Here is an 11,963-nt window from a genome sequence, read left to right as displayed (position 1 = left end):
TTTTGCCCTCTGGTTCTAAATCATCAGGGCAATTTTCCTTGAGAATTTCTTTTTTTTTTTCTTGACGTTTTATTGATATCTTTTTTTTTTTCACATCAGCCATTTTGGGATATGTCCTCTCCCCATCCTCCAATCAGAGACCCGTTCCATGTAACAAAGAAAAGCAGTTAAGCAAAAGTGGTACAGCTACATCTTCTAACATTTTATGCAACATTCATACCCACAGTACCCTAATCCAAGGAAAGAAGAGAAAGGCATTTATGGCTTGTTCTATTTCATTTTATAAGACCATGTTGTTTAAGCTATTTCTTATTTTGTTTATTTTATATTATGTAGGTAATCACATTTTTTGTTAAAAACTGTAACATCTCAACTTGATTGAAACCCTACTGCATTCATTTAGCCACTGCTCTGCTTAGCTGCCAATCTCTTGTCTCTCTCTTCAGCAATTGTATTTAAAGATCCCCCTGTATTGGCTTGGTTTTTGGTTTGGTTGTGTTAAAACCCAGAGCTTGTAATCCCACTTGTGGGATGGACTTGTTGACATGAAAAGAGAGGGCTGAACTGGGAGGAGCTGGTGACATAAATTTAGAGAGACACAAGAAAAGAGAGAGGCAGAAGAACTTTTTGGAGGCAGAGAGAGATGGAGAGGATTGCTGAGGGCCACTTTGATTTGCCCAGGACTTTTGAGAGCTGCCACCCAGAGCTGCCAAGGACTGATGAGACATGGCTATTATGCTGGTACTTTGTCTGTCTGTTTTGATGTTGTTTTGCCAGATTTGTCCACTGGTAAAGGACAGTGCTGTTGTTGCAGAGGTCTTGGAACCTTGCTGTTGGTTCAGAAGCCCTGAAGAAGGATTTTCTTGTTGTATGTTTACAGAAATCCTGGAAGAGGGTTTTGCTAATGTTTTAAGGGGTCCTAGGACTGTTCTGCAGACAGAGAATGAATTAATGAAGACACTGGCAATGTATCTTGTGGCCTTGCTAAGCTTTGTCTCCCCAGGAACGAAGATTGCTGAGAACTTGCCTCAGTGTCAAGATGAAGAAAAGACTTCCATTTGGGTATTAAATGCTGTGCTTAAGCTTGTTGTAACTCTGGGGTAGATTCAATTGTGATCCAAGGGTGGGGAACTTTTGACCTTTTTGTGCTCTGTGATTGAACAAATGAATGAACTTTACTTATGATTGGAAACTAATCTTCATTTGAGAACAGGGGCTTTGTGATGGACTAAATGAATGTACAGCCTAGGGGTGGAGTAGTACTTAGAAGAGGGACTTTGTGATTGATTAAATAAATGTAATGTCCAGGGGTGGGGTAGTACTTGATTAAATCACACTGGGTAAATGCTGTGTTTTGAATTATGCTATATGTTGATTCTCTCTGTTCTTAATTTGTCACTGAATAAAATGGAGAGCACCTATGCTGGTATTTTGAACCTTGGGAAGTTGCCTTTGCTTGGCATTACAGGCTTATTACCCTTGCCAATAACAAAAATGTTGGAGATCCTGGTGGCAAAACTATTGCCACTGGCATCTTTTACGTGGACAACATCAAAAGAGCCAGGATGTTTCTCCCTGTTCATGATCTCACCAATTCAACCCAAATTAGCCCCACCGGTCACCATACATAGGTTACCAGTATCAAACTTGATAAAATCAGTGATCTTACCAGCCTCTAAATCAATATGAACTGTTTCATTCACTTTGATCAGAGGATCTGGGTAATGGATAGTATGGGCATCATGGGTCACCAGTGGGGAATACCGTTTGTACCCACAAAAATTTTCCTCACTTTGCACAATTTATATTTAGCTTCCTTGGCTGTAATACAATGAATGGCAAAGCATCCCTTTGTGTCATAAACCAGACGGAAATGTTCACCTGTCTTCTTAATACTAATGACATCCATAAAGCCAGATGGGTATGTAATTGTAATGCGAATGTAAATTTTAAAGATCTTCCCTGCCCCTAGGCTAAAATGCACCAGAAGCCTGGGGAGGGAGGCTTGTTTTTCAGTAGATACTTTTTGATTGGCCAGTGGGTCCAAAAGGTTGTTACATTCTCTGAGCCAGGAGAAGGCTATATAAGCACTGATGTGTAGCTTTGTTTTGGGACTCACTTTGAAAAGTGTTCTGTGATTTGATCTGAATTCTGGGAAGCCGTTGTTGAGAGTCCCCCGGCTTTGAAAAACCCAGAATGTGGAAACCCAGATGTTGACTGGGTATGGATGTAATGGTTGGACAGTTTGGAAATCTGTCTACTTGATGTTTCTGTCTTGATAATTATGCCTGTATACTTTGAGGTTCAGGGTGCTGACCTTTTCTCCTGAACAAGGTAAACGATATACGTCTGACTGATTAAAGTAAGCTTGTTAACCCATTTTGAGTTGCTTCCCTTTAACAAAGCAGATCCAAGAACCTGTGTGAGCAGGCACCCTGGGGACACTGGGGTGCTTGCTGCAACAGTAATATCAGTGCGGACCTTGCCATCAATATTGATGAATCGCTGCATGCAGATCTTCTTTACTTCATCTCCAGTCAGGGCATACTTCAGTCTGTTTCTTAGGAAGATGATGAGTGGGAGACACTGCCTCAGCTTGTGGGGACCTGTTGATGGTCTTGGAGCAAAAACTCCTGTTAACTTATCCAGTATCCAATACTTTGGAGCTGCTACACTCTTCAAATGTTTCTTGGGACCACGAGCCATGGTTACACTGAACCTGAGATAAAATGGGAACTTTACTCAGCTGTAGGATCAGAAGTTCCATCTACTTATATGCTGTGTGTGTTTGGCTAAGTCACTGTACCCTTTCAGGCCTTACCGTCTTTACCAGCAGCATGAGCAGACGGTCCCAAGGCCATGCGGAAAGAGGAGAATTTCTTAAGGAATGATTTCTAGGTTCTTTTTTTGATCATGGCTTTCAGGTAGTCCAATAATTTTAAAATTATCTTTCCTGGATCTATTTTCCAGGTCAGTGGTTTTTTTCAATGAGATTTCACATTGCCTTTTATTTTTTCATTTGTTTGGATCTGTTTAAAAGTATTTTGATTTCTCATAAAATCATTAGCTTTCATTTGCTCCAATCTAATTCTGAAGGAATGATTGTCTTCAGTGAGCTTTTGAGATTCTTTTTCCATCTGGCAAATTTGAATTTTTAAGGCATTCTTCTCCTCATTGCCTTTTTGAGCCTTTTTTGCTATTTGACTTAGTCTATTTTTTAAGGTGTTATTTCCTTCAGTCAGTTTGTTGACTCTCATTTCATAACTTTATTGCATCATTCTCATTTCTCTTCCCAATTTTTCCTCCACTTCTCTTATTTGGTTTTCAAAATCCTTCTTAAGCTCCTCTGTGGCCTGTAACCAACTCATATTTTTCTTGGAAGCTTTTGGTGCAGGAGTTCTGACTTCATTTTCTTCCTCCTGTTTCATGCTTTGATCCTTTTTGTCCCCAAAATAGGAGTCTAATGTCAGATTGCTCTACTTTCTTTACTTCCTTTGCTTGCTCATGTTGCCGCTCAATTACTTGACTTTTGAGCTTTTTGCCACAGTAGAACTCTGCTACCAGAGAGGGGAGCTTTGTCCCAAATAGCTGGGTTTTTTGCAGCTGCTGGAGCTATTAGTTGGGTGCCCTCTCTGAAGCCTCCACATGCTCTGACTCACTGGTCACAAACCCCAGGACCTCTACCCTAGACAGCAATCTGGATCCAAACAGGTTAAAGCAAGAGAAATTACCCCTTCAGATTGGTTGCTTGGTCCCCCTATAATCTTCAGGCCAGGAGCTCTGAAGCAGTCACGTGACGGTGGCTGCACGGCCGTAGTGCCTCAGCTGCTTTTCCCTCCAGGGGGTAAAGTCTGGACCACACTCCTGAACTCCTGGTTCCCAAAGTCCATACTTACCTCCCCTTTGTCCTTAGCATCTATGGGTTGATAATTCTGGAAAGTGCCACAGCTGCTGGTGATCTGAATTCCCTTCAGCTGAGGGCTGGTTGTGGCCACCCTGAGGCTAAAACCATGGGCTCTCGTGGAGCTGGGCTCAGCTTCCATAGTGCTGAGCTGGCCCTTTCCTGCCAGCCTGCTGGGCTGTCTTCAGTGGGAGGTTAGCTGCTCTCTGTCATTTTGTGGGTTCTGTAGCTCCAAAGTTTGTTTAGAGTAATTTTTTTACATGAATTGGAGGAGGTGAGAGCAGGAACTGTGTGGAAGTCCTGTTTCTACTCCACCATCTTGACTCTGTCCCCAACCTTTTTTTTTAAGCTAATATCAGCTGTAAGTGTACACTCTGAAGAGCTTCCTAGGTCTGTTCGTTTGGCTAGATGCATAGGTAGCATGACACTTTTTCAGGAAAAGGCATTACTTTTAGTCTTAGCATCTGCAAAGCTATTGAGGTTTTGTTCTAGATGGACTTTGAAACATTTTTCCCTCTTCAGCTATAGAGAATTGTAAAGGGCAATGTAGACATTTAGGATTAGGGTTAGGGTTAGTTTTTGAAATGTCTCATGTGCCTCTCAAGCTATAGGTGGTGCTAGAAAGCAATACAGGCTTTCCTTATCTAACTCTTCACGTAACCTGATTTTCCTTTCACCAATTAATTCTCACCACCAAAACTTTCTTCCAATCAGATCAACCCCCCAGTTGGCTCCAATGTCTATTTACCTTTAGTCAGCTGGGATTAGTTGTGCCCAGCTGATTGCAGCTTCTCAGCTGAAATGTTTTCTTCATATCATATATGCAACTTCTTGCTTTACTTCTCTCACTGGCATTCCTCCATCTTCTCAGATGTATTCTTGAGTGGTTTCTTAAGCTGTGGCTTCTTATTATTAACTCTCCTGCCTGAAATCAAGGCTTCCTAATGTATAGTAACCCACCTCTACTTTAAGTTGAGAAACCAAAGATGTACATTTCTGTCACATGTAACACAAATAGTTGATAAACAATTTCCCTATAGCCCTAAACAGTTCTTTGATCCAGTTTCCCAGCAATGAACTCCAAAGTCCTGAAAACAGGAATATTATATTAGCTCCTATAAAATAATGAACTTCAATCAGTGCCTGAAATAGAGTAAGTGCTTAATAAATGCTTGTTGATTGACTGATTGATCTCTAACATTGGTCAGTAATTTTGTCTCTGAGCTGCTATTACTCAGACCCTCTCAGTACTTTTATCTGAGGTGGTGTTTTTATTTAGTTCTTGACGACTACCTATGTTTCACCTCAAGCTGATTTTCTCCGTGTTTCTCATGTGAAAGTCCTTTTTCTGATCCTGTCAGTACATAACATGTCCACATAAGAAAGGAGCACTAACTTATATGATATACATTGCCTACCTCCCTACACTACTTTCTAGACAACTTCAAGCTTCCGTATTGCTATACTCTAGTCTCCACCTCTCACCTGGAACTCATGATTCCACTCTGGGACCTTGGGCTTCTGACTGATGAACATTCATCTTATATTGACCAGACCCATCCCTTCACGATATTTCTTGATTATCTTTCCTGTCATGCTGCTGCATGAACACCCTTCTCCCTAAGTTTTTCCCCACTGCCTTACAAGTCTAGTTCTTCTAATGCTGAGTAGACCACTTCCATTCCTGGAGACGCCGTGTCAATCAATTGCCCGATGACTCCAACCACCATTTGTATGACTCCCCCATCAATGACACCCCTCCCAGGCCACCACCCCCCTACGCATCTTACTCTATGCGATTATAAGCTCCTTGAGGGCAGGGGCAGCTTTGCTCATATCAGCATCTCTAGTATTTAGTATATATTCAGGATATGTGCCTACATGGTAAGCGCTTTTTCATTTATTCATCTATTCTGCATTTTAAAAATGCAAATTATCCCGAGAAGCAGAAAATATGAATTAAGTAATACTTTAGTGACAATGTTCTTCTGGTGTGAGGAGAAATCATGGCAGCTTGAACTGCAGAGAGGGAAGGAAAGGGAGAAGAAAAGGGAGGTTTAGGATTCTATAGGAAGCTTTGCAATCTTCACAATTTTGCTCAGAAATGGCTCTTTTGCTATTGAATTTTGTTACCATATAATGTGTTTATGAGTTCCATTAAAAAGTATAGGAAATAATGATTTATAGGAAAATAATAATGCTGACCAATAGAAGTAAACTCCTTCTAATATTCCCTATTTGTTTTTAAATTTGAAATAATAATTTCTTACTACAGTCTTGTTGAAAATCTGCTTAATAAATTGTAGTATTATAGTAGATAGCTTTTAGTACATTATTCCTTTTTGACACATTAGGAGATCTGAGCACATTAGTACTAAAGTTTTAACTTAATGAATTTACATATAGCAGCCAAATGATACTAAGAACTTGCAGATGAATAAAGAAATCTCAGCATGTTGCCCTGAAAAATCTTATTTTAATGAGTATCTAGATATAGTTTAGCTATATAGATGTAGGCCATCATGAGCATACAAACATTACCAGGAATCTATTTTGGAATCTATCATCATTTAAGCAAGTTTGGCTTGTTAAGTGGAAATTCTGAATTCAGACAATTTTCAGCATTAATAAGTCATTAAGTATTTTGAAGTATAAGCTGGATGGTGTGTGCCTTGGAAATTAATTCATCAAACTTCCCCTTGGTTCTTCTATATTTAAGTCATTGTTAATTAATTTCTTTAATAAACATTTATTAATTCAAACGTATATGTAAGGTAACATAATAGGTGTTGATCGGAGAAACAAGGTATGACTTGCTCCCTTGCCTTCAGGGGTGAGTGCTAGGGATAAGTGTTTTGTAGTGCTTACAATTTTATCGGGCATGTTGCTAAGTGCCTTACAAATATTATCTCATTTAATCTTCACAGCAGCACTGTGAGGTAGGTGCTGTTATTACCCCCATTTTACAGTTGAGAGAACTGAAGCAAAAGTGAGGTGACTTGTCTTGCATTACACAGTGAGCAGGAGAATGAGGCTAGACTTGATTGAACTGGGCATTCTTTATTCCAGGCCCAGCACTCTATCCGCTTCACCAGCTGATGAAGGCACTTGCTGCCTCTAAGGAGCTAACAATCTAATAGAGATTATAAAATACACACATAAACCGAAGCTAGGTGCTGCAGTGAGTAGAGTGCTGGACTTGGAGTCAGAAAGACCCAAGTTCACATGTGCCTCTCTAGCTGTGTGACCCTGGATAAGTCTTCTCCATTTTCCTTATCTGCAGAATGGGGATACTAATAGCATCTACCTCCCAGTGTTCTTGTGAGGAAAACATGAGATGTGAGATGTGGTTTGCAGACTTTAAAGCGCTATATCAATGTTCTTGTTATTGTCTATTATAACTCAGATTATAATTTGGCAAGTGCATAACAACTTTCTATGAATTCATATGAGGTAAATCATTAACAACTGGGAAATATTGATGAAGATTTAATGGAGGTTTTGGTATTTGAGTGAGGACTTGAAAAACAGTAATGACTTCATCCAGAAAAAACCTGGACAAAGAAAATTACAGTTTAGGAGACAGTGAACAAAAGTGGAAAAGCAGGAAAGTTACTGAATGTGTTGGGAGAAGCACTGTTTTAATTTGACTTGAGTGTAGGGTTGGTAAATGGATATAATCATATGATTAAAAACCCCCTTTTATTATTGACATAATCAGTTATGTTAATAGTTTTACTTATGTTAAACCATCCCTGCATTCCTGGTATAAATCCCACTTGATCACAATGTATGATCTTTGTAATCTATTGCTGTAATCTTTTAGCTTGCATTTTATTTAGGATTTTTGCATCCATATTCATTGGAGAGTGAACAGAGTGTCTAGAGATATTCAGATGTGGGGATACCAGACAAGGACTCACTGATCAGTCAGCAGGCCTCAGGGCAGAGTCATCCCTAGGGGAGCAAGGCAGCTGGTGTGGAAGTAGAGCTGGAAGCAAGACTCAGGATGCTAAATGTCAAATGTTAAATTTTCAGTGCTATGAATTAGGACTTTATTTATTGTTATGTTGATTGTTTAGACCTAAGAAAGTGATGGAGAAAATGTTAATAATGCATATTAAGCTTTAAGGTATATTGTATGTAAATTTTTTGGAGGAGGGATTGGGGAGAGAAAAAACTGATTGTTAAACATTTACCAGCACACTATTGGCTGGAAATGAAGAGAACTTTTGAGCCAAACTGCCCCACCTACCTTTACTCACCATTCCAGGTCCTCAGGCCCTCGAATACTTTTCCTCTTCACTTCTGTCTCTGGAATCCCTCGCTGTTCAGCTCTAGTGACATATCTTACATGAAAATTTTCCTTATAACCCCTAGTTGTTAATGCTTGTCTAAAATAACTTCATATTTATTTTGTGTGTCTTGTATTTAAACAACCTTGTTCAGTCAGTTTTCATTTGTATCTGACTTTTCATGACCCCATTTGGGGTTTTCTTGGCAAAAATACTGCAATGGTTTGCCATTTTCTTCTGCAGCTCATTTTTCAGATGAGGACATGAGGCAAGCAGGGTTAAGTGACTTGCCCAGGGTCACAGAGCTAGTGAGTGTCTCAGGAAGATGAGTCCAGCCCTTGTACTCTCTCCACCACACCAAGTCACTGCCCAACCCCTGCCCCTTATCCAAAAATTGTTCTCCCAGAAGAGGGCAAGCCTTTTGAGGGCAGGGACAATTTCTTTTTTGTCTTTGTATCCCTAGTGCATTGGGGAAGCTTGTTGTTGCAGTGGATAGAGTCCTGGACCTGGAGTCAAGAAGGTCTGAGTTCAAATTCAACTTGAGGCATTCCCTAGCTGTATGACCCTGGGCAAGTCACTTAACCTCTGTCTGCCTTAGTTTTTCCTGCTGTAAAATAGGGACAATAACAATTGCCTCACAGGTTGTTGTGAAAATCAAATGAGATAATATTGGTAAAGTGCTTAGCAAAGTGCTTGGCACAAGTAGGCACTTCATTCTCTCCTTCCAGTGCCTGGAAAATAGCATTTAATATATGGTTGTTGAAATAAATTCAACTTCATTGTTCAAACAGAGGGAAGTGCTGGATATTTCTTCCTGCTCTTTTCTTTGATGTCACCCTGGAAAACTCCAGTAAAATTTCAAATGCATTTTATTTTTTTTTTTTGGAGGGCAATCAGGGTTAAGTGACTTGCCCGAGGTCACATGGCTAGTTTTTGTGTTAAGTGTCTGAGGCCGGATTTGAATTCAGGTTCTTCTGACTTCAGGGATGGTGCTCTATTCACGGTGCCACTTAGCCAGCCCTCAAATGCATTTTCTCTTTTATTTATATAATCCAGAAAAGGACTGGGGAAGATGGTCAAGGAGATGCCAGGATTAGGGATTTATCAGGAAAAGATAGCAAAGCTAGAGATACAGCAAAAGAGGAGGAAAAAAAAAAGGCATAATGTTTAGCTATGGGTGAGCTTAGGCTGATGTGGTGGGCCCTGCTTTGGTGGAAGTTGATGACAAGCTGACTTTTGGAATGTAACTTTGGGGCACAAGACCAAACTTGTGAAGAACTTCTTAACTGAAATATTATAAGACACTGGAACATATTTTCTTTTCTTTTTTTTTTGGAGGGGGAAGCCAGGGTAATTGGAGTTAAGTGACTTGCCCAAGGTCATATGGCTAGTAAGTATTAAGTGTCTGAGTTCGGATTTGAAATCAGATCCAGACTCCAGGGCCAGTCCTCTATTCACTGTACCACCTAGCTGCCCCTGGAACATATTTTCAAGGGAGACTGATAAAATACCACTTCTGGATACTCTTTTCTTTTTGCCTTTTTTTTGGAGGGCAATTGGGGTTAAGTAACTTGTCCAAGGTTACACGGCTAGTTTTTTTGTGTGGGTGTTAAGTGTCTGAGGCTGGAACCGAACTAGGGTCCTCCTGACTCCAGGGCTGGCGTTTTACTCACTGCGCCACCTAGCCTCCCCTGGAGACTCTTAACTGCTAAAATTGAGATCAGTCCTATTGGTAGCAGCAGGTTATTTTTCTCTTTTCTTTAAATTTATTTATTTTATTTATTTAATGGTATTAGTATTTTTCCCCTATTATATGTAATGACAGTTTTCAGCATTCTTCTTTGTAAAATTTTGTGTTCCAAATTTTCCCTCTCTTCCTCCCTTTCCTCCCCTCTCTCCAAGACAAAAAGCAATCTTATATAAGGTATACATGTACGATCATATTAAACATATTTCCACATTAGTCATGTTGTGAAAGAAGAATCAGAACAAAAGGGAAAAACCATGAGAAGGAAAAAAAAACAACCAAAAAGTGAAAATAGTACGCTTCGATCTACGTTCAGACTCCATAGTTGTTTCTCTGGATGTGGAGAGTATTTTCCATCACGAGTTTTTGGAATTGTCTTTGATCATTGTATTTCTTAGAAAAGCTAAGTCTATCATAGTTAATCATTGCACAATGTTGCTGTGGCTTTGCATAATGTTCTCCCAGTTCAAGCAGATTATTTTTCAAGATACCTTCTAATCCTAAAATTTCTCCATGGAAATTAACAATAACATTTTCATTGGAAATGGTGAAATGAATCCACCAAGATATGAATTTATAAGTTTATCCAATTTCTTAAACTTTATTGAGGTCTGGCAGGCAAGGAAAGTTGAAGATGATGCTGAGGAGGAGCTCTGCTTCCTTCCTTCCCAGGGCTGGATAGGTTGCTAGAGCTCTTTCACGATGCCTCATTAAAGGCGTACAGGCACATTTCTCCAAGGCAGGAAATAATTTCAGCCATTTCTTGCCAGGAAGATATCTTCAGACCTGGGGAGAACGTTCTTGCCACTGTTTCCCCAAAACAAGTCTCTAAGGTGAAGGCCTGGCAATGTGTCAGTGGGGTGCATGACACACAGGAATGAAATTGTCTCTCTGGCTTCCTTCTGGTCAAACGGCACAAGATGGGGTTTTACAGCCCTGATTTCTGATGTTATAAGGTTACAGGCAGCAACCTTGGGAGGGTTTACACTCAATTTGATTTTTATTGTTTTACAAAATGGGAATTGTTTTCTGACAGTCAATAAAGCTGCCTGTGAGCCTCTCTGTCTAATGGATGTGGATGCCCCATTATGGTTTGTTATTGCAGTTTAACTGAAGGCCAGGCTTATTAGTGGTGCTGGGGAGCCAGCAAAGTGGGACGTTTAGCAGCTTTTGGCTAATTCTTCATCCATGTCAGCACTAATGTTGTTCATATAACAGGTTGTGGTGACTTCAGAAGGAAGGGGAAGTCCAAAACCTCTCAATTTTAAAAATGTGATGAAAATGAAAGGAATGCAGAGAGGAGCTTGAAAGCTGAATTAACACAAGCCCAGTGGAAACAGTGACTGTAAATGGAAACATGCCTGAATAGAGGCTATGCAAGGAAATGTTCCAGGAAGTAATGGGAGTGTTAGCCTGAAAGACAAAGGGAATTCACATTGAAGAGATCAATTAAGTCATAAAAGAGGGACAAAAATGATGGAGATGAAACATTTCATTGGTTTCAGGATAGACAATATAATCAATTATTTTTTCTTTTTGTTAAAAACAAACACACAAAAATTCAAATACTCCCAACTCTTAATGGAAGGAATCATTTAGATGGAGTCATTTGGATAACAAAAACATTTTCTTACGCATAGGGATGATGGGTTTTAGAAAAGAAAAGGACCTTAGAGATCATCCAATCCAATTATCTTATTTTTTACACGAGGAAACTGAGACCCAGAAAGATTAGGAGATTTTCTGAGGTCACATTATGAATTAATGACAATGAGATGTATCTTTTGGTTACATTTTAACTTATTTTAATACTAAAATGATTTTCCATTCACTGAGCACATGCCATCAAGAGGCATAGGAAGTGTCTGGTAAGGGGTAAGAAGAAGGCACCTTGAAACTGAATTGCTTGCTATAATTTACATAGCAAAAATGCAGAATTGGCTCTACAAAGATGACATGTAATGCATTCTAGACTACTGTGGGAGAAACAAAAATGGAAAGAAATGGATATTCTTAAGAC

The 11,963-nt window shown here is 39.6% G+C and overlaps 1 long non-coding RNA gene across 1 annotated transcript; it reads right to left on the bottom strand.

Moving 5' to 3' along the window:
- Positions 1-1,468: 1,468 nt before the first annotated feature.
- On the bottom strand, positions 1,469-2,740 carry LOC138169983 (uncharacterized). The gene is made up of 3 exons (XR_011170497.1): positions 2,591-2,740; positions 2,464-2,560; positions 1,469-1,571 (listed from the first exon to the last, which is right to left on the bottom strand). It is a non-coding gene; the product is annotated as an uncharacterized lncRNA (long non-coding RNA).
- Positions 2,741-11,963: the final 9,223 nt, after the last annotated feature.

This window comes from Petaurus breviceps, unplaced genomic scaffold, assembly GCF_028583685.1.
Source record: "Petaurus breviceps papuanus isolate PSGF00001 unplaced genomic scaffold, PetGlider_PUasm1.0 38, whole genome shotgun sequence".
In the NCBI taxonomy this organism is placed as follows: Eukaryota; Metazoa; Chordata; class Mammalia; order Diprotodontia; family Petauridae; genus Petaurus; species Petaurus breviceps.
Note: the sequence above shows the minus strand (reverse complement) of the source record. Positions and strands in the feature narration are given on the sequence as shown.